Source organism: Hipposideros armiger, unplaced genomic scaffold, assembly GCF_001890085.2.
Source record: "Hipposideros armiger isolate ML-2016 unplaced genomic scaffold, ASM189008v1 scaffold_1642, whole genome shotgun sequence".
Lineage (NCBI taxonomy): Eukaryota > Metazoa > Chordata > Mammalia > Chiroptera > Hipposideridae > Hipposideros > Hipposideros armiger.
In genome coordinates, this window is record NW_017732992.1 from 32,573 (window position 1) to 55,555 (window position 22,983).

Sequence of the window (22,983 nt, forward strand, 5' to 3'; positions counted from 1 at the left end):
TGTATACACATTTTAAAAAAGGGAAAAAAAACTATTGAAATTGTAATACTCAATGTATACAGATAAGAAAAGATGACTACAAGTCACATTTGACTTCTGCAATTACAAGAGGTGCTCAAAGTGGTTACCATGAGCATCCAGACACTTCTGATTATGGCAAACTACTGATTGAACAATGTTGGCCAAAGTGTCCATTTGTATGTATGTTTTTGGCACCCCTGGTATGTCCAGTGTGTATCTCTAAAAAATAAGGCTTCATTTCATCAAATATTCAGTGTTAGGGCCAGCCGAGTGGCACGTAGGTTAAGAGCTGGCTTGGGACGCCAGAGGGCCTTGGTTCGGATCTCACATATGAGGGCCAGTGACACTGCCCTCTACAGCTAAGATGCTGAACAACAGCTCAACCTGGAGCAGGGCTGCCCTGAATCACCAGCGACTGCGCCCCTGTAGCAGTGGGTTGCCGTGGGCTACCGTATGTAGCCAGCAGCCAGCATGAGCGGCCAGCAGCCGCAGTGAGCGGCCGTCCAGAAGCCGGCGACTGATCTGCCTCACCCGGGAAGAGCGCAATGATGGTGCCAACTTGGGCCATGAAGCAACGTCCTCCACAACTAGACTGAAGAACAAAAGAACAGCAACTTGTCTGTTCCCCTTCCCCCAATTCCCCAATAAAAATCTTAAAAAAAAAATATTCAGTGTTCAAATATCCCCAATTGTCTCATAGATTTTTTTTTAACATTTGTTTATTTAAATCAAGATCCAAACAAGATCCACACATTGCATTTCATTGATATCTTTTGTGTCTCTTATTGTTTAGGTTTCCCTTTCCTCTTTATATTAATTTTTGCTCATATTTTATTTACTGAAAAATTAATGTCAGCTGTCTGTAGATTTTTCCACATTCTGAGTTTTGCTGATCTTCATCTAATCATTTAGCATGTTCCCCTGATCACTGTTGATTCTTGTAGCTATTGCTAATTTTTAGTATCATTTTTTGTTTGTTGACTCCATTCTTTAAGCTATATGTTTACATCCAACATAACAGAGCCCTGACTGAAAACAAAATCACTATACAACAAAGTTTGATGGTAGGAGGAAGTCATTTTAATTTTCAATGACTCTAAAGCTTTCACCTGTGAAATCTAAATCTCACTCTGTTCTATTGAATAAGCATTGCCCCCTTCCATCCAACACTGTGGTCTAACCAGACATTTATTTACAAATGACTAACCGCTTGTCTCAAAAAACTTTATTTAAACCAAGACAAACATAACCACACATAAAACATTAATTTGTCTTGGCTTTTGTGTCCTGCTCCCGTGTTTCTAATTTCTTTTTGTTTACCAGACAATGCCTGGTGCCCTGGGATCTGCGATATGCTAATCTGTTCTCCATTCACTGAGGGATTGAGGTCATCCCTCCGGGAACAGGCTTTCATCTGATTAGACATATTGAATGGATGATTTATTTCCATTCAGGCCTCTGCAGAGAAGACAGACAGTGGACTCTCCCCTGAGAAAAGGTGGGTCTGATTCTAGACAGCATTTGATATACTCACAGCTGAGAACTCTTAAAAACAAAGAGTGAGGGAGGGAGGGTGGAGGGTGTTGTGTTGTATTCAGAGCAGGTAGTTGCAGTTTAATAATCAGATAAACCATCCACAAGTTCTTGTAGCTCATGTGTATGCACTCTGAAAAGGTACTATTATTATTTTAGATTTGACCTTTTGAGTGACACTGGCATTGACTTATATGCTACTTATTTGGCCTCAAAATTCTCTCATCGCTAATGCCCTTTAAGGCTTCTCCAAACTCTGTTATGTAAGACATGTATATGCTAGTCGGCTAAATGCTTTCTTAAGCTGTCTTTGTTGCAAACAATTACCAGTTGCGTGTAGCTTCAAACCTACTTTATGTTTTTCAAGAGTACAGTTATTTTTATTGCATCCAAGCTCCAGTTTATAACAAATGAATTTGCAAGCAGAAAAAAGCTTGGAGAAATGAAAATGTAGAACCATATTATTGGAGAAAGCACATGTTGTGTTTAGATGTCAGCTTTAGAAGGAAAATAGTGATGTACTCAGAAGTAGAAACTGGTGAACATTGCTGCATCCACTATCGAGACAGGGACATCAGAAGGTTGCCACTCAGTCTCAAACCCTGTGAAAAGATGAGATTTTCTCTACAACTAAAAACAAGCATGCCCCCCTCCATGCCTTTAAAGATTGGAGAGAAATGGAAAGTAGGCTGTTTAAGAGGAGGGGCAAATAATACTTTATAGCCTTAGCAATTTCCAAAATGTTCTCTTTTCTCATTTTAACTTCAAGACAACCTTGTGGAGTGTGACATTATGCCCATTTTTAAGAAAAATAAATGATATAAAAAATAAATGAGATTAAATGACTTGTCCAAAATCACATAGCCAATAAGTTCCAGGATTTGAAAGGAGGTCTTTGGATCCGCTTTGCATGCTACCTTCCACCAGCCCTCACCACAGAACCTACGCGCTTCACACTGTTAGCCTCCCCTTGCCTTTCCCATTGATTCCCAGTGAGCTCTGAGCTGCCTTTTCAGGCTCCTGTAAGGAAAGGAAGTGGCTCTTCCGCCTTACCTCCCTTCAGTGCACTGCTTGATACCTATCTGCTGACTTACAGGGTATCCTTGGGCAAGATGCTTCTCCTTAAGATTTCTTCTACTACTTAAATGCTCTTTTTCTAAATTAAGACTTTAAAGCATAATGAAAATAATAGCTACCATTTCTTGAGCACTATTTGGAATTAAATACTGTACTGAATCTTTTGCATGCGTTGTTGCTAACCACACAGCCCTGCAACATTAACTGACTGTATGGTAAGTCTCCTGAGCCACAGGGAAGCGAAGCATGTGCCCCCATCATTTCTCTCTTGAATGATTGCAATAGCCTCTTAATTAGTCTTCTTGCTTTCACTTCGGCATCGCCACTTCCATTTTCTACAGAATCATCTTGTTAAAATTTATATCAGAACAGGTCCCTACCCTGATGGCTTCCCATCCGACTTAGCCCACCAAGGCTCACACTCCTCACCACTTTCTCTTCTCCCTTATACTCAGTGGTAGTCAGAATAATGCCCCCCCCCCCAAAGATGTCCATGTTCTAATTTCTGGAACCTGTGCATTGTTACTTTACATGGCAAAAAGGACTTTGCAGATTTAATTAGGTTAAGGAATTTGAGGTGGGGCATGGCTTTTTGGGTGATTATCCTGGATTATCTGAAGGGGCTCCATGTAGTCACAAGGGTCCTTATAAGGAAAAGAAGGAGACAGTGGGAGTTGGGGGTGGCAGGGGTGGTCATAGAGAGATTTGAAGATGCTAGGTTGCTGGTTTTAGAAACAGAGGAAGAGGGCCGGCTGAGTGGCTCAGTTGGTTAAGAGCTCGCTCAAGAGTTTGAGCTCTGAGCAACAGCGGTTCGAGTCCAGCCCGAGCTGAGCAGCCNGAGCTCTGAGCAACAGCGGTTCGAGTCCAGCCCGAGCTGAGCAGCCGCTGAGCTGCCAACAGCGGGCAGGATGGCTCAGCTTAAAAAAAAAAAAAATAGAAACAGAGGAAGAGACCATAAGCTAAGGCGTGCAGGCAGCCTCCAGAAGCTGGATAAGGCAAAGAGGGCATTTGGCCCTGTTGAAACCTTGATTTCAGCCCATTGAAACCCATGCTGGATTTCTGATCTACAGAACTAAGATAATAAACATGTGTTTAATTATCACTAAGTTTCTGACAATTTGTTACAGCAGCAATAGGAAATTAACACATACTGTCACTGATATTCTGTGCTTCCAACTCTCCAGACTTGTTCTGGCTTCAGGGCCTCTGCACTTGTTTCCTCTGCCTGGAATGCTTTGCCCTGAAATCCTAGACCACCCCACCTGAGGCACCCCACCTGCCCATCACTGTCACATACTTTCTTTTCTTTTCTTTATATTATTAATGCCTCCTGAAGTTACATTACTGATTAATTTGTTTATTTTTGTTGCATCCAACAGCAAGTTTAAGCTCCATGAGAGAAGGGTCATATCCATCTTTTTCATTGCTACATCCTGGATCTAGGATATTGTCTGTCACAGAGTGTCCCTCTGTCTTAATGTAGACAGACAGTAAGTGATGGCTTTGGAGGAAGGTTAGGATTGGAAGTAGCAGAGCACATACACAAACTCAGGTCCATGTACTCCCAAACATTTATAAGATGGGCCTATTGCTCAGCCGTCTCCCACCACTTTGCAGACGGTTTCTCCTGGAACTTCGTCAGATTTGGAAATGAGGGAGAGGTGGAATATATTCAGAGGAATAATCTTACTCTGCCTCTCTCCTCATTGTTGGTGTTTTTGTTAGTCACCATGGAAGACTTCTAGAAGCAAAAAAGAATGGATCCATTTCAGAGGTCCTTGTTGACTGTAACACTGTAAGACCTTTACAATATCTAGGATATCTTTACTGTGTATACAGTAAACTCGATATTTATATTTTAGTTTTGTAATTAGAAAACTTGAATGTCCATTTAGTTCCTTTCCAAGAGGCCAGGTCCAAAGAAGAAAATTCAAGTGGTTCCCTTCCCCCACTTGTATGAATATTAGCAGCTATATTAATACCACACATTTACAAACGTTAACATGGTTCTCCTAGATTCAGAACATGTCTTCTGGGATTTGTGTGGGAAACATGGGAGTAAGTACTTTATAGATGTCAATAAATTTTTCTGCGGTATCACAAACAGCTGGAAAATATCAACAAGGATATTGGTTTGCAGGAATCTGCAAAGGCATTCTCCAATCCCAGCACCACAGTGGTTGGGCTAAGTGAGAGGATGGGGGAGGGGAAGAAGAGATGGAGGAACGGCCCCAGGCACGCCGGGCACATAGCACTCTCACTGCTAGCTTACCAGAGGTGAGGACTACTGCCTCTCAGTCCCTCCATCCATAATCCCATGAATGAATCTTATTGGGTTATATGTGTGTCCCTTTAACCAATTTTTGTGGCCACAGGGATGTGGTGATGTGCTTGGATAATACTGGGTTTCATGCCCACCTTGAAATTTAGGGTCAGAATCAACTCCACTTCATAGCTTCAAGAAGAGCTAGGGAGAGGTGCTTTCCTAAGGAAACCAGGATGTTATTACCAAAAGAAGGACTAGATGCTGGGCAGGCAAAAGCAACACGTGCCTTCTTCTACCTTCCCCAATTGCTAAAGGTGGAGTTTCAGGCACCAAGACTTTTGGGTAAGGGAGATACTTTGGAAGTGCTTTTTTGGGTCCTCAGATAACACCATGTTGCCACCAGCCTACTTCAAAAGCATTAAAGAGCCATCTGGTCTGGGTGTGACTATTCTACCCATATGCTTACAGTTCTAGCTTAAATCTCTTGGCTTCTAAAATCAGGTAGCAGCATTTAAATATGCTGAATTCTGAAAATGTTGGGATTATAAATAGTTCATCATATTTTATAAGTGAGAACAGCAGCTCTAAGAACTTCAGCACTCAAAAACACTCAAAACCTCCAGCAGGATTCATGGGTTTTCCTGTTTCATTGTGTTTGTTTGTTTTGTTTTGTTTTGTATAGTTGAAAAAATGGATATTTTATTATCAACAATTATTCTTGTACTAAATGGATGGTATAACAAAACTTTCTATATAGATAAAAACTTCAAATGCTTATTTTGTTTCTTAAGTTTATGTTTGAATATTTTAGCGTGTGTTCGTGTTTCTATTTCCTATACTAGATTTTCAGAAAGTATGTTAAATTTTAAGTTCGTTAAACTAAAGCTTTATTTCTTATGAAAATACAAAATAAAGGGTATTAATCATATTGCTCTGATTAGATATGTGTCTCATGTGTTGCTGATTTGCAACATTTAAGTTAGATGCCTTTTATTTTTTCTAGAGTTTTACTTTATAGGGCCTTTGCTTACTATGTTTTATAAAAATATTGTTTTATAAAAGTAGTTTATGTATTTTTTTATTTTTTACATTTTGTATTTTATGGATAATCGGACAAGGCATTGAAATTTATTTCGCCATCTCCACTTTTGTTATGGAATAAATTGTAATCTAAATATACTATAATCGTGTCTTTTAGAATTTGCCATACACTTTTCCAGGTGCCTGTTCTACCTTAGGAACTTTATTAGGGACATCTGTTGTTTTCCTTTATCCCGCATCCCTTTTTCTTTAAGAAGAGCACCAGCCCCTTAACTGTTCCTCCTCTACTGCGTTTGGCTCTGGTGGGACTGCAATTGCGATAATGCTGCCTTTGGCCGAGGGTTCTAGTAGGTGATCCAGCCTAGGCTAGCTGATTTGGGAATAAGGAAATTGAGGAATGGACAGGCCATGAGGTTGGATGGACCATTCACATAGATATTGAAATCACCAAGAACGATGACAGGAGAATGGAGAAGAGAAAGCCAGTAAACCCAGTGTTGAAATGTCCAAGAAATGTATGGGAGTGACCAGGAGGACAAGGAAAGAACCACAGCAAGGAGGTCTGGAAGGCAGTGCAGTCTGATGATAGGAGCTCAAATCAGCTAATGGAGAGAGTGAGAAAGGGACAGTGGTTTGGAAGTGGAAGTGTGGAGCAAGAACACCTGTGTCACCTTCTGGGTGCATGATACATGAGAGAGAACTGGCTACCACTCAGAAGGACTGTGGAGAACTCAGTGTCCTCAGGGCAAAGCCCAGTTTCCCTCAGAACTAGAAGGGGAAGGGACTATTCAGAGAAGAGTATGGATAGAGGAGATTTTTCTGATGGCAGAGCAGTGTGGTGATAAGGATTTCAGTGATGAAACTTGACCTGGGACGCTTGCACGTCTGAAGGTCGCTGAAATAAACATTTCAGACAAGATGAGGTTCGCTGGTGGCAGCTTCATAGAGGGGATAACTCATTCTAATTATTCTTGGAGCTTAACTCAGGCAATTCTTAGGTGAGAACAGGAATTAAATGATCAGAATCCAATTGATCCAATAATGCTATCCACCTTTCTTCCTTAAGAACTCAAGTTGGTTGCCTTTCTAATTCCCACCGATTCTGTGTTGACTTGGGTCCTCACTTGTTTTTCCCTGGATTATTACGACTGCCTCGTGACTGGTCTCTGTCACTGATCTCCCCTCCCTCCAATTCATTCTCAACATTTCTGCCACAGTGCTTCTTCTAAATCGTTCATTTAATCAGGCACCTTCTCTGCTGTACAGCCACTGATGGCTGTCCTAATGCTTCAAGATAAAATCCAAACTCCTTTGCATGGGAAGGCCCCTGAAGGAGCTGACTCTTTTTCTTTCCTAATGCCTCATGGGCCCCAAACCCCCCACAGGCTCAGGCTGTTCCCTTTGTCTGCAATGCGTGGTCCCACTCTTTCACTTGATTATCTTGTACTCGTTGTTTTAAGATATATTCATAATTTAAAACTTTGAAGAATATACAAGAAACTGTCAGTCCAGGTTATTCCAGAAAAGAGAAACTGGGCGGCCTGGGGAGCTATGGGAGACAGAAGTAGAAGGGAAACTTTTTATGCCATGCTCTTTTGTATATTTTGAATTTAATATTATGTGAATGTGTTGCCTCATCTCTAAATGTAATGAAAATTTAAAAAATAATAATTTAAAGCATCAAATGGACAAAAAAAAAAGATACATTTAAGTGTTTCCTTCTCTGTGACGTCCCCTAACTTGACACTTTCCGCCATTGAGCCATCGCTGTGCCTTCTACATTTCTACTCTATATTGTAATTATCTGTAAACAAGTTAACAGCATTAACGACCTCATAGCCTAGAAGCTCCTTGAGGGAAAGGATTTTTGTGTCATTCACCTCTGAATTTCCCTCACCTGCACAGCACTGGTACATAGTGGGTGTTCAGTAAAGGTTTGCTGAATTAATGAATGAATAGAACTTCTGCTCAGGTGGGAAACAAAAGATATGTAAATAGTCCCGCTGATTTTACAGATGAAGAAAGTGAGGCGCAGGCAAGTTATTTATTAAGGATTAGTAGCGGAATACAATGAGAATCCAAGCTTTCTAGAGTCCAAGTTAGGCACTAGAATAAGTTATAAGACTTTCACTTGAAGATACACGTGATGTAGCTTATACCTACTTATTTTGACCTGAGTCTCTGGATTTTCAGGGAATTTCTGATTTCCAGTAAACTGCTCGTTTAACCTCCAAAGGACACTTTCATATATCAGATCATGGGTCTAATACTTGGGTTTGGAAAATATATATCCTAAGTAGCTCTTAGACCAGGTTTATAATGACAGAGAAATCACAGCAAAATCTTGTAGTATGTTTCTTGATCATAAAAGCTCTGTTTTGTGTTATTGTTTTCCTGAAACACACACAAGTATGGCAGACATAGCCACACACTGTGAAAGAATAGCATAGGAACGAGTGCCTATGTTAAATCAGAGTTATCTTCAGTTCTCATTTGTTAACATTTGCTGAATATCCAGGGCATACAGAGCAGTGACCAAGGACATTTTATTTTACATGGCAGCCATGTTTTTATGTGTAAATGGTAGTTCTAATAATTACCTGGACCAGATTTTAGATACTCTGGGGAGATGTGTGAATTTCAAGATAGTGGTCATCAAATTTTGCTCACATACCTCCCTGAAAGAATTTTGAAAAACTTGTATCCTTCCATATCTTTATGTTTCCACCTGTAATTTTTCATCATTACTTTGCAAAAGTGTAATTTTCAAGTTATTGCAATTCGTGATATTTTAAAATGAACTGTTAAGTTACTTTTTAAAATTTAAACAAACAAACAAAAACTCATATACACAGACTACAGTATGGTGGTTACCAGAGGGAAAGGGGGGTTGGGAGAGGTAGACAAGGGTAAAGGGGGTCAAATATATGATGACCGAAGGAGATTTGACTCTGGGCAGTGAACACACAATGCAATATACAGCTGATGTATTATAGAATTGTACACTTGAAACCTATGTAATTTTATTAACCACTGTTACTCCAATAAATTTAATAAAGAATATATTCCAAAGAATCTAAATCCCACATAATGTTACCCAACATTCGTTTTAACTATAGATGAACTAGCTCTTCTTTAATAGTCAGGAAATTTATATTGTTCTTTCTTCTTCTTGAACTCATATTTTCACTCCATTTCCCTCTCAGAATGCTATCTTATTGTATATTGCCATGCTTGAAAAACGTTTATTAATCATTACATCATTCTTTACAACAGACATTATAGCTACATATACTTTCCTGTGACTCTAAGCTTTGAAGTGTTAAAAATGTCTTTGGATGGAGTTATTATTAAAATGATTAGTAATACACAATTGATCAAACAGTGGCTATATTGCAAATTAATAACTATTTTTAAACTTAAAAAATAAGATTTTATTGAAAATGCATCTGTTAATGAAATGGAAGGAAATTTTTCTTTCCCAGTGGATTCGTGGATGGATATTATTTATAGCTAGAATGAGACTGAGTTTTGCCCCAATTCTATTCATGTATTTGAAATGCATTTGTTCTTATAGAGATAAATGCTGAGGCACTTTGTTCACAGAAATAAGTAGATGGTACTGGGAGGAATTTGTTGTAGCAGTGTTACGCAATTCCTTGAACTCCTTTTAATTATATGCCCAAAATCATGTGATAATCTATCATTTAAATTATTTTTAATGGTCTATCAGGTGTGAGTTTTTCTTCCCCAGTCATCATAGTCATTTCTTTTTTCAACGCTAACACAGGCTTCTAATTTTGTATGTTTTGTGCACCTGGGGTCAACGCACCATGGTAAGATGTGGGATCTGTGAGAAGAATGACTTTCTTTTGTTAAATGGAAAAATGGTAATTGTGAAAAGGGGGTGGAAAACAGACTATAAGCATGTTCTCAGGCAGATACGTTTTGGGGAAAAGTGTAGGAATGAAACTGAGGATGTGAAATTGATTCCCTTAAAACTATCCATGCTCTGTACCACTCCGAGAGTCTTCCTATACATGGGCAGAGGGTGGTTTTCCCAGTTTGAAGATTTCTCTTCATTCATCTGCAAGCATTTGAACAAAAGTGACTGGAGATTAAGGCAGTCCTACACAGATTAGTGATTGGGTAAGAGAAGAGCTCTGTAAACCCTAGCTCTGAAATTTACTAGCTGGGTAATATTGGGCGAATTATTTAACCTCTGCCTTCTGAATTCCTAATCAGCAAATAAAGGCAGCAATGATAACTCCCTCATAGGGTTGTTGTAAGGACCAACTGAATTAATATGTAAAGCACTTAGAATAGTGCTTGACAACTAGTAATCATTCAATAAATCACTAACATTAATCCTAAGAAATGATTATATATGACATAAAAATGAGGACAATAACTCCTAAATAAAAGTTCTATATATACTTTGCAATTCCTGAAGCTAACTGGTTTAATTTGTAAATTAAATATACAGGTATCCACAGCAAGTGTGGGGCAGAGCCAAGATTCTTGCCCAGAGTTTGTACTCTTAATGATCTTGCTATGCTGACTCTCAAAAAACAAATGCAACAACAAAAAATGATATAGAAAGTTTATGAGTTCTAAAATTATTCTTTCTAGATCAACATGTCGACTATGTAAGGCAAAATTTATAACATGCTTATTTCAGAGCATCAAAAAAAGTGTTTGATGTATTCTGTGCTCATTTTCTATGACCACAGAAAGTTCCATTAATTCCATTTACGACACTTCCCCTCCCCCTATACATACACTTATGACTAAATATATCATCCAACTTTTGGTGCTCAGAGGTTCAGGGGTTTTGCCTTGCTACTGTTACAGGGGCTTTAGGCAGATCATGTTCAACAGCTTCATCTTTGTTAAGTGAAAATTAGAGGTTTTTTTCCCCAATATTATTTTATTTCTCCAGTATTTCTAAATGTCCCTACCTCACCCCATTCTAAATTTGTGTTTTAAGTTTGATAGCATATACTGTAAGTTGAAAAACACCACAAAGAGCTTGAAAACTCTCATTTGAATAACATTGACTTCAGGAACAGCTGCTAAGATAAAATAAATCCAAGAGTGCTCAGCAACCAGAACCCAATTGCTTTTCTTTTTAAAGGGACAGGCAGATAGGATTTTAAGTCCTGAATGGTTACTTTAAATCAATACCACATTTTAATTGATATTAAAGCTTTCCAAACCTGAATTTTTAGTGGGTCTTTTACCTAGTATATAGAGGATTTTATTCCACTCCATTTCAATTTGAACAATTGTTTGATGACCTCATTGATAGAGGTTTACAAAGCAGAAAGTAAAATCCACCAGGAATCAAGCCTCCAGATTTCTTCTTTACCGAGAATGCAGAAAAAGAAACTTCGCCTACCAAAATATAATGAATCAATCGAAATTTATAACTAAGATAAAATAGAATTGCCAGTTGCAGAATAAAAAGATTTGAACTGTTTGGTTGATTGCAACACCTCAGCCTTCTGTAGTGTGATTCATATTGCAGAAAACTCCTCATTATAATAGTTGCATAAAAGTCTGGGATTTAAATAGTGATAGGTAAAACTCTTTTTAGGAAATGTAATGTATGAAAATATAATCTTATAGAATGGATAAATGACAGAGAGATTATTTGTTTTACAAAGACATCATTCATCATGCAAAAAAGATTTATCATAACTCTTTTAAACATGTAGTTTTACTGGTACATTTAGAATATGATTTGATTTCTAAATACATTATTTACACATCACTTTTGCTGGAAAATATCTAAACCATACGGCAAGTACTAGCAAGAAAATGTAGTACTGTGGTCTGAAGAATCTCAGAATAGCAAATCATTTTGTGAAAAGTTGTATGTATTCATATGTTTTAATTTTATGGCCTACTTAAATTAGTAATATATGTATATATAATTTAGAAAAATGTTAATATCATAGATATATATATTTATAATTCAAAGCATAGAAATAGTCCCAACATTTTCCCTGCTTCTCATTTAATTATTCTAGCCAATCAGTCTGTTGTAAATAACTCCTATACTTCATTTTTCACTGACTTCTTTGCTTATGTGGTTGTTTCCACTTGTGACACTTGAGTATATTTGTACAATAAAATGAAATATCACACCCTCAGGTCACTTTATGAGAGTTTTATTTTGTTTTGTTTTTTGTATACTATCACATAAGATACTTTTAACTGCAAGTAACAAACAACCTAACTAGTAGTGACTTACTTAGACCACAAAGCATTTATTGTTTACTAAACATAATGCCCTGAGGAAGGAATCCCCAGGTTGGTCTGGGAGCTCAGCGATATCAACATGATCTCAGGAGGCTGAGCCAATGTTTCCGCCCAGGAGCTCTGACTCCCGTGCTTATGGTGCACTCCACTTCTCTACAATACTGAGACTGTCATTATTCTGTCTTCCTGGGAGACTCAGAGTTTCTGTGGTGATCAGGGACTTTATATCCCTCAATGCTTGGCACAAGGTAATCATTCAATAAATATTCATTAAACCCTTGAGGAAAATTTCAAATAAGAGACGAGTAGACTAAGACTATGTGAAACAAAAGGGTGCTTTGGTGCAGAATTAAATTAGAACTATTCAAGTTGATGCTGACCTCTGTGTTCTGTGGTTTTAAAATAGATTTCAGTATAACTAAAAAAAAAACATTTTAGGTCATTTATAGTCTCCCCCTCCCCCACTTCCTTGGAGGGTCTTTTGTTGGCTGATGAATGCTCTGAGTTTAAATTTGCAAGTTTAGAAGACTAGACGGAGCTAATTGCTCTGTATGAGAAAAGTTAGCTTTGTGCACCTGTGCATGCGCTGCGTGTGTGTGTGTGTGTGTGTGTGTGTGCGTGTGTGTACTACAAGGGAAGGGGGAGTTGAGCTACTCAAGGAGAGACCGAAGGGGAGATAATGTATGATTGGTGAGTTTTTGAAAAATGAAATGTTATACGCTGTGTGATGAGATACTGTAAGTTTTCGGTAAAAATATAAAAACCATTATACTAACTATGATTAGATACTGAACAACATAAGTTTGTGTCAAGAACTGCAGTGAACATGGTTGAAGTCTTATTTCAGAATTCAGAACAGTCGTCCCAAATGCTCACAGTGTTCAAAATGATTGTCTAATGTGTGTGCACATGTACATTGCGTCTGAGTTCACTGCGTTGAAAATACAAGATTTGAGAACTCCTCTGGTTGGTACCTGACCACTTTTCTATGCTAGCACCTTATAAACTGTTTGATTGATGGATACATAGTCAAGTTTTACATGGCATATTTTAAAATGAATAAATCAATTTGGGGACAAATGGAGAGCTGGAAACCAAGGTGTTCGAGCCTGATAAAATTCATCAAGTGTTCTTGCTCAAAAAGATCTCTTTCAAAAGAAATCGTAAGGCGAAATACTCAGCAGAACAGACAAAAATCTAAAGCACTAGGAATGGAATACTTAGATGATGAACAGGCAATTTGTCTGCTGTTCTTGCATTTATGTCTGCAAGGGTAAGATAGAGCATGGTGGGGTGGGGCAGGGTGGGTAATAAACAAAGATAGTTTCTTTTCTGGGAATTTTCACCTGGGTGGAGGTGGGAGGAAAAGGGAACAGAAGCGGTCTGTTTTTCCTGCAAACAGCCAGCACTTTGTAAGGTGGCACAGGACTCTCATTTCAAACTGGACGGCTACTGGCCCAAATCCAAAGAGACTGGCCAGAAATGAATCATCGTTGCAAATGCAGCATGATGCAGAGATTCACTCAAATAGCCAGAGGAGCCAAGCCCAGCTAAGGCCACCTTTAGAAATCAGGAAGCAGAGCTGGTGGTCTGGCATTGCTAGGCGTCCAAAGTGCAAATTGCCTCAAGGCTCTACTCCAGTTCTCTCTCTTCCATGGAGCACTCTCTGGCCCCTTCTGCCCACATGTGGGACTCTGAGATCTTGTAGCCCTTGGGAGTTGTCCTATACTATTTTCTTTTCTTTTTCTAATTAAAATTTATTGGGGTGATAAAGCTTAGTAAAATTACATAGGTTTAAAGTGTACAGCTCTGTAATACATCCTCTATATATCACATTGTGTGTTCACCACCCAGAGTCAGTTCTTCCATTACTGTATATTTGATGCCTTATACTATTTTATAGCTAATTACTAACAGGGTTAAATTGGTCTTGTGAATAAAATGAGGTCATGGATATGAAAATTCCTAGTACAGTATCCAGCAAGACTTCATTTATTCACTCTGCCACCCCTGGAGAGAGAGTCCTGGCCAGAACACAGAATTAATGCAAGTGGGGCCAGTAAGGAGAGATGACTCAGCCCAAACTCTCATCTGTTACAGCATGCAGGCCCTAACGAGAAATGTTCTTCACTAGATCCAGAAATTGTTGCTGCGATTGAAATAATCCAGATGCTACGAATTACAGAAAGCTGTAATGCATAAAAGTCCCTTAGTACCCAGATTTGAATATACATGTTAGTAAAAGTGGTGTGGCCTGAATGTTTGCTGGGGTATTTGAAACACTAGTTTCTGAACAATACGTATGAGTAAATAGGGTAGATTATTAACTGAATACATATTAAAGTATGAGCCTATTTATTTCAGCAAAATAAAAATATTTTAAAATTACAATCATACATACTTCTAAAAATTAACATATAACCTAAGTTAATCAAATGTAAAGTGAAGGTTCCTTCCTCCTATCCACCTCCCATTCTCACTATTAAGAGTTTGGTTAACAACCCTCCAGTGCAGACACGGAGGGGCTGGGGCTACAGAGGCAAACACAACCTAAAAGTCCCTGCCTTCATGGGGCTTACATCTAGTGGGAAGAGACAGATCATAAGCAAGCAAACAAATAAATAACTAAAAGCAAGCCTGGGAAGTTTGCTGTATATATGGAAGTGGGATCCAAATGATGAAAAACAATCAGCCTTGAGCCCTATGGGAAGAGCCTTCTAGGTTGACTGAATGGCAGGTGCCAAGGTCCATGGGAAACAAAAGGGACTGCTATGACTGGCACTTTGTGTGTCAAAGTGAGAGTTCCAGGATGGGGACAGGAGGCAGATCATGTGTGCACAACTTCATAGGAAGTTCAATTTCATGCTAAAGACAATGAGAGGCCACTAAAGGTTCTTAATTGCAAGGGGGTTGGGGAGAGGATCTGATTTTCATTTTTGAAAGACTGACGTAGTGGGGGCAAGAGGGGAAGTCTGCAGACAGATTGGAAGAGATTCATTCACACGTACACACAAACATACAGAGTTTAAGTATATATATATAGATATAGATTTTTTTCCCTGCAACTTGTTACTGCTGTACATTTTTACAACTACTCTTTGAAATTATGTTCAGAGTCAGTTTACTGTCTGTCTTAGAAAATCAAACATCTTATTTTTTTCCTTTCCCTATCCACCCAAATGTAGTAACTTAGCTGGAAAAAGCAGGTTTGGCCTTTTAACATGACTCCAGAATGTGTTAATCAGATTTGACTCTACTTTTGGATTGCTCCAAAAACCAGTCTCCTTCTGAAAGCAACAATGCTGTTCAACAAAGTCAGTGACTACTGATGTGATGACTTTTGAGTCGCACCATTAAAATATGTATACAGCCTGCCAAGGTGATTACTTTGAAATGAAAAACAATTATTTGAAGTTATGTTCGTTTATTCACCAAATAATTATTGAGCACCAACCATTAAGTACCAGGCACAGTTTTAGGCACTGGGATACATTAGTGAACAAGCAAAAAAAAAAAAAAATCTCTGTCTCTGCTGGGCTTACATTCTAGTAAAGGGAGATGAACTAAACAAACAAACAAATAAACAAAATAAGTAAGCTCTGTATTATGGTAGAAGATGATATAAAAGCAAGGTAAGAGATTTGGAAAGCTGGATGGGGTTCCAATTTTTTAAAATGTTGTCAGGTTGGGCCTCACAGAGAAGGTGATTTTGGGTAGACTAGAAAGGGGGAATTGGTAAGTAATATAGATGTTAAGAGGATGAACATTCAAATAGAGGGAATAGCCAGTTCCCTCAAAGTTCCTGAGGCAGGAAAGTGCCTGGCAAGGTTGAGGAACAGTGAGGTGACTAATGGTTAGGTGAGTAAAGGAGAGAGTTGTGGAACATGAGGTCCTAGAGGTCAGGAGATGGAAGGGAACCTCTAGCCATGGAAAGAATTTTGGCGTTAACAACGAGAGGGATGAGCCAAGGCAGAGAAGTGACATGATATGAATATTTTTAAAGAATTACTCTGACCACTGTGATATAAATAGACTATAAAGGAATGAGTGGAAGTTTTGATGTGTTTTAGAGAACAACGCTTGATAATCACATTCTCTTAATTGTGGTAAAAGAGGGGGAAATAGCCAAAGCAAGGCATTAAAAAAAATTCTAGATTGTATCTTTCCTCTTTATCTTTCCTAACCATAGCCAAGTACTGTCAAGCCCAGCTCCTTTAGCCCTGTGCTAAATGTGTCCTTAGGCTGTTTTCAGGCTGTGGCCAAATTCTTTATCTTGTCCTATATATCAGTCAGGATCTTCTTGGCTGCAAGTAACTGAATACCTGACCCACAGTGACTCAAGCAGTAGGCTATTTACTAGCTTACATGTGAACAGTCCAGTCTGGAGGTATACAGAGCCAAGGAAGTTTAATGTAGCCCTCAGGGACGTCTGGGTTCTGGGTTGCCTTTCCTGGTTTTTATTTTTACTTTTATTTATTTGTTTATTTATGTATTTATGTATGTATGTATTTATTTTTTTTATTGCTTTTCTTTCATTGTTTTAGGATGTGCCACCACAGCTCCAAATGTTTCATGCTCACTGGAGGATGGCCAAGGTAGGAAGTAAGGAAAAGGCTTCTTATGGGCTTTCAGGGATAAAACTCTTCCCCTGAAATGCCCGCCAGCCACCCACTTCCCATCATGTGCTCAGAATTAGGTCACCTGCTCAGCTCCTAAACCAGACATTGATAAAGAAATCAACAACCTACCAAGACAGGTATAGACCAGTGGTTCTCAAAGTGTAATCTGCGGAACCATGGAGGGGAATCCCCAAGAACATCTCAGGGAGTCTGCAAAGTCAAAACTGTTTTTATTATAATACTAAAATGTTATTTTTTCCCTCCCATTGTCGTAGGAACATACAACTTTCTAAAGGCTGAGACAGTGCAACAGACTGGAGTGCACCAGATAGGAAAATCCAATTATCTTCCATTACGCCAGACGTTGAAGATATTTGCACATTTTAAGAGTAATACCACGCTTTACTTTTTTTGAAAAACATTGTTATTTCCATTAAAATGTGCTATTTAAGATGTAATTTTTATTCTTATTTATTATTCTTCAAATACATATTTTTAAATTTCTCAGTTTTAATTTCTAGTATCATAAATAGCCATAATTAATATGAGGATATTTGTTTATGAGGATAAACAAAAGCTCTTTGGGGCCCTCAAGTTTTAGGAATGGAAACTGGGTCCTAAGATCAAAACACTAAAAACTGCTGATTTATTCAGATTGGTCTGATTCATCCTTGGAGCTGGAGGCGGGGCCAAATTTCCAGAGCTCATCTCAGCCTGAACCAAACTGTCTCAAAATCCGACTCTGTAAGTGGTTAGGTCACAACAGGGTATTCTAGATGCTGTTTATTAAATTGATCTCAACTCCTCTAGCTAATCCGAGAGCGAGCTCTTGCTTTTAAACGATGAGGAAGTGAAATGGTCAAAATGAAGCCTTAGGTATTATTTAAAAAAACAAAACAAAACAAACCTGTCACATTGTTTCCTCTTAAGATGGGAAGAAGTGTGGGATTTTGGGGGGTGGACAGTTGAAATTTCAAAACTCCTCTAGGGAGCAGGGATATCCCTGCCCCCCCCCTCCCATCAGTACTCTGGATTAGGGAGTAACGTAATCATTGGTAATAATTGCTTTCTTTCCTCCCCACCAGCCCTGCGCTAAGAGCCTGTTTACAATGGTTGGCCCTAACGGGTTATTTGACTGTCATTCATTTAAGCTCAACGGCATCCATTCGGGCCTCCTGATCCTTTGGGCCAAAGGCAAAGCAGAGGATTTCGTTGGACTCTGAAGTTGTCACCATGGCATGCTCATTTTCTCGCCTTGATCTTTCATCCAGGATTGGGGATGTGTGTGTGTGTGTGTAAATTGGGAGGAAGGCACTACTCCCTCCCTTGTTATTCATTGTTAATGTTTATTCTGTCTCATACTATTTGTGGTATTTTGGTTTCAAACTGCTCTCAGGAGCCACCTTAAAACACCAAACCTGTTTTCTCCTCTTGAGTAAATCCCTTGGCTTCACACATCAAAAACATAAATAAATCATTAAAGTACATCTTTGTGTTTGTAACAGTAACTACTCATATGCTTGCGATTTCACCATCTGATCTCTTTCCTTTCTCCGGCCTCTTTTCTTCCCTGGAGAATTTTAGGCTGACATGGAACTGGGGAGGAGCCGGCCTGACCCCGGCTACGGTGCAGCAGGCATACAATTTCTTTTCACATATTTTGCAGGGTGGGTGTGGGGACATTTTTAAATAAACTACTCGTTCATTAGTGCCATTTCTTAGTCTTCCCGCTGTCTTCCGCTTAGGTCGTTTTCTTTGCCCTAATTTTACGTGTAACCTTCCCCCGGTTGGGTCGTTTGCATCCACGATTCCCGATGCTGGAACCTCCCTTCCCCTGAGCCTGACCTAATTCTGGGTGCCGGCTGTTTGGTTTACTTCTCCACTTTTGCAAGCGCACGTGGCTCTTCAGGGAGCTTCACTTTTGCTCCTAGGGTGGGTGTTGGGGTTCACTGGAGTTCGGAACACGTGCTTTAATGCAGCCAGGACTCCCTTCCCCCCACGGAGTCCGAGGCCCCGAGCTCTGCAGGCGTGAGGAGGGGCGGGGAGCAGAGCCCGGCCGGGTGAATCACAGGGCGTAACAGGTGCCGCAGCCGCAGCTGCGCCCGCATCTTGCCGGGCTCCAGGGATAAGGTTTTCTTTTTCTCCAGGGTTTTTTTTTTTTTTTTTTTGGAGGTGGATAGGACTCCGGAGGACCCCCACCGAACCAATGCAGGCCGCGGTTGTTCATCGCCTAGCAACTGGCGGAGCCAATGGGAGGCGGCCGGGCCTGGGCGCGGGGGCGGGGTGGGAACCTTGCGAACCTGTAGAGGCGGGGAGGCGGCCACGAGAGGCGGAGCGGAGCCCGGGCGGGGGCGGAGAAGGCGGGAGCCGTGGGCGGAGGCGGGGCCGCCGGCCCGGGGCGCAGCGTGGAGCCGTGCCTGTGCCGGCCCTCCGGGCTGAGCGAGCTTGTCTTGGACGCCTAGTGGTGCCCGCCCGCCGCTCCCGGGAACCGTGACGGTGAGAGCCTGGCCCCGCGGCGGGGATTGTGACGCGCCCACCCCATAGAGGCGACGGCGCCGGCGGGTGGTGGACGCCAGCGAAGCGCGGGAGGGCAGGCGCGGAGGTGGGCGCCGGCACCTAGCTCGGCGCGGCCGTTGAGGCCGTTGGTGGAGGCGGGCAAGCGTTTACCATCTCCCGCCCCGGCGGTGCCGGGAGGAGGAGGAGGTGGGAGGTAGGTGCCAGCTCGAGGAGCACTCCTGCTGGTGATCGCAGTGCTGTGCCCTCCGGAGGGCTTCGGCCCGGCGAGCCCCAAACCCTCTCCAGGATGGAGAGAGGGTGGCTGGCGCCTAGCGTGGGGTGACGAGCGAGGCGGGGACGTGGGGGTGGAGGAGATGGCCAATTTGGGGCTGCGGTGTCTCAGCAGAGGCTGCGGGGTGTGCGGGCTTCGGGATTTGTTAGCTGGAGCCGCAAGAGGCAGTCGTTAGAATGAATTACTGGGTGGCCCATGGCCGCTGCAGCGGAAGAGAATCCCGGTGATAGTTAAATGTCTAGGGGAAGAACTTACATCATCTAAGAGGCAGGCGTGTGTGAGAATATTTTGGTGCAGAATTTTATAGTAATGTACAGTCAACTACGTAAATTATGAGCTCCCTGTCCGCTTTTGAGCCTATGCTGATCGTCCAGTTATACAAGTCACTTGGACCCACGACATGGAATCTGCTAAATAATTTCTCAGGATGTGTACTATGAGAATCTTTAGATTATTGCCCCATTTCAGGGTCCGTAGTTATGACTGCCAAATTATTACTTGCAACACTGATACTGTTCTTGTTGAATCTGAGCGAATTGAGATTTCCCTTTTCTGGACCCCATAATGGGCTGAGGATTAGAAGAGGCACTCCTCCGAGGGTGGCTCACAAGTGTATGAGAGGGGACTTCCTGGAATTTGAAATTGCTGGGCTCCCCTAACAGTTCAGACTGGAGTCTAGGCCTAGAAATGGCTGTGAGTGATGGGTGCCTGGGAGCCCTTCATGACTCAGGAGGTATTGTACTGTTTAGGTAGAAGAAAATTCTGGCAGCCTTGATCCTGACCCGGAAAGGTAGGTATGACTTAACACATTTAGGAGATTGAACAAAATTGGAAAAGAATGAGCGATCCGAAGAGAGAAAAAAAATGTCTTTAAAGTTTAGGTCAAGCCATCTTGACATTTAGAAGTTAGAGGTAGATGTATGAACTTGGATTCTGTCAGCAAAACTTAAACCGCAAGCCTAGGAAGCTTAGGTTATTCATTCAAACTAAACAAGTAAATGCTAATAACTAATTTGACACTTCTGCCTGCTGTCAGGGAAAGTTTCTCAAAATGATTCTTTGAAAAGAGGATGAAGGAACTGATAGTTAAAATGAAGGCTCCTTTTAGTGACTTGCTGGATCTTTTCAGCCAAGTAATTTTATACCTTTCCTTTCCTTCTCTTTCCTCTTGTGTACAATGAAGATAATAAAACCCTAGGATTAAGTAACATGAGTGAGGCAGCTTGAAGATAACTGAATGGACTTAGTTATTCTAAGATGACATGTGAAGATCTCATAACACATTGATTGTGCCTTGTGACAAGACTTAATATGTTCCAAAGCATAATATGTTCCAAACCTGCTGAGGTGGTATATGAGAAAACTAAAACGTTAACTGTTCAGATGATTTGCCAAAGGCCTCAAGGCCAACACAAAATTAGGTTATATTCTTGGCCCACCCAAAAACCTGATAAAGCTGCTCTTTGACAAAGCTGGCTATGACACAGGTTTTATAAAAGGAGACATTTGAGTGTCTTCTATGTAATATGCATCTAGAGATGAAAAGATGAAAAAGATGCTGCCCCAGAATTGTGTGATTTTAATTCATTTCACATGCTTAAATTGGAGCAATTCCAAAGCTTTTTAAGTGATGTTTTTCCATATCATGTACCAGTAGTTGTGACTATGCCTTACTGGTTTGACCAGATCACAGAGAGGTTTTGGTACTCTGTGGGTCTGTTTTGTGTCTGGTGATGGTGATCATGATTAACTGGTAATGAAGGTACAAGTTATCTTGAATTCACGAATTTATAGGTTGAGATAGAATAGAGTGCATAAAGTAAGTACATCATTATTGATAATGGAAGACTACCTAAAATCTTTACTTTTGATAGTGGGTCAATATTATATAGTACCAGCAGACTTACTGCATTATGTTCTAATAATTTATTCTTGCAGTAAATATTTATTAAACACTTATTACTAAGCCTCTATTTGCCAGATCTGAAGATAAAAATGATGAGTGTTGTCTTGTGGAGTTTGTTTTAGGAAATTTACAGTATAAGAAGGGAAAGAGCAAAAATAGAAAATAAAAATTGCAAATAAGAGAAGGCTTTAGAAAAGAGAATTTCAGCTGTATCCTGACGGAGGACGGGGTAGGAGGAGACAGCAGCAGCGTTCACCTGGTGAACACATATTGGCATGTTCTATACAATGTACTGTTTGCGAGAGTGCAGGTGGCTTGGTAGTTACGCCAGGTGGGGTGGGTTAGTGATAAGGTTGGAGAATATGGCTATGACCTTTGACCAGTAGGTGATGGGGAATCTTTAAAAGGTTTTATTCAGGGGAATTTTATTTTATTTTATTTGTACTTTAGAAGAGTATTTCTCCCCAAATCAGTAATTTGAGTGCTCCAAAAGTATTCTGAACATGGATAAACCAAGTATTTGAGAGATAGCAGCCCTACAACAGCAATTAAAACTTTAAAAATATTTTAGTGAAGCCCTAGAAACTTTAGAAAAGTACAAATGATTATTCATATAACTTTTACTGAGTATCTTTTTTGGTTTTCTATTTTTTTATTGATGTGTAATTGACATTAGTTTCAGGTGTATAACATGATTCGATGTTTGTATACATTGTGAAATCACAGTACGTCTAGTATCTTCTACTTTTAAGATTGGAGGAATAGAGATGCAAAGGTAAATAAGATACAGCCCCATTTTCAAGCAACTTGTGATTTAGTAGGAGAAATAACACAATTATAATGCAGTGCAGAATTTGAGTGTCATACGAGGCATAAAAATGTCAGGTCCTAGCCGTGTAGGATTCTGAATGAGAGAAGACAGAAGTTCAAATTAAAAATAGTTCTTAAATAGAAATTAAACTGGATGCAGTTAAACAATCAGTGCAATCTTAACTATAACATGTACAGTTCTCATCTGTTAACCCTTACTTCATACATTGCCCTCTTACCCTTTGAGTGAAATTTTTGGTTTGCCCGCCATACTACTAGCTATGGGACCTCGGACAAGTTATTACTTGGCCCTTATCTTCTCTGCGTCTTAGTCATCTCATTTGTACGTTAGACATAATAACATCTACTTCATAGGATTGTGATAATTAGATAAGAAAACATGTTAATACCCAGAACAGTGCCTGGAAAGATAGCTTACATTTATTGAGCACTTAATATTTCTGTTTGATATAGATTGCTGTATTGAATAAGAACTAATTTAAGGAGAGGATTTCTTTTTGTCACTAGTGGATCTATCTATGAGGATGTGATAAAGCCTCTACATTCAGAAAAGCCAAATACATTCTGTGAAACTTTGTTTTTTACCTCCTTTTCTTATTTGCTGATCACTTTTCTGAAAGCCAGCTTCCATTTT

At 40.0% G+C, this 22,983-nt stretch overlaps 1 protein-coding gene across 1 annotated transcript in view; it reads left to right on the forward strand.

Annotated features, from left to right (window-relative positions):
• Nucleotides 1-1,409: 1,409 nt before the first annotated feature.
• The window catches only part of LOC109377937 (afadin- and alpha-actinin-binding protein), a gene marked incomplete at its 3' end in the record, with an annotated part of 60,765 nt that continues 39,191 nt past the window's right edge, over nucleotides 1,410-22,983 (forward strand). The window contains exons 1-3 of the mRNA XM_019634412.1: nucleotides 1,410-1,519; nucleotides 16,750-16,800; nucleotides 17,100-17,213. The remainder of the gene's footprint in view (nucleotides 1,520-16,749; nucleotides 16,801-17,099; nucleotides 17,214-22,983) is intronic.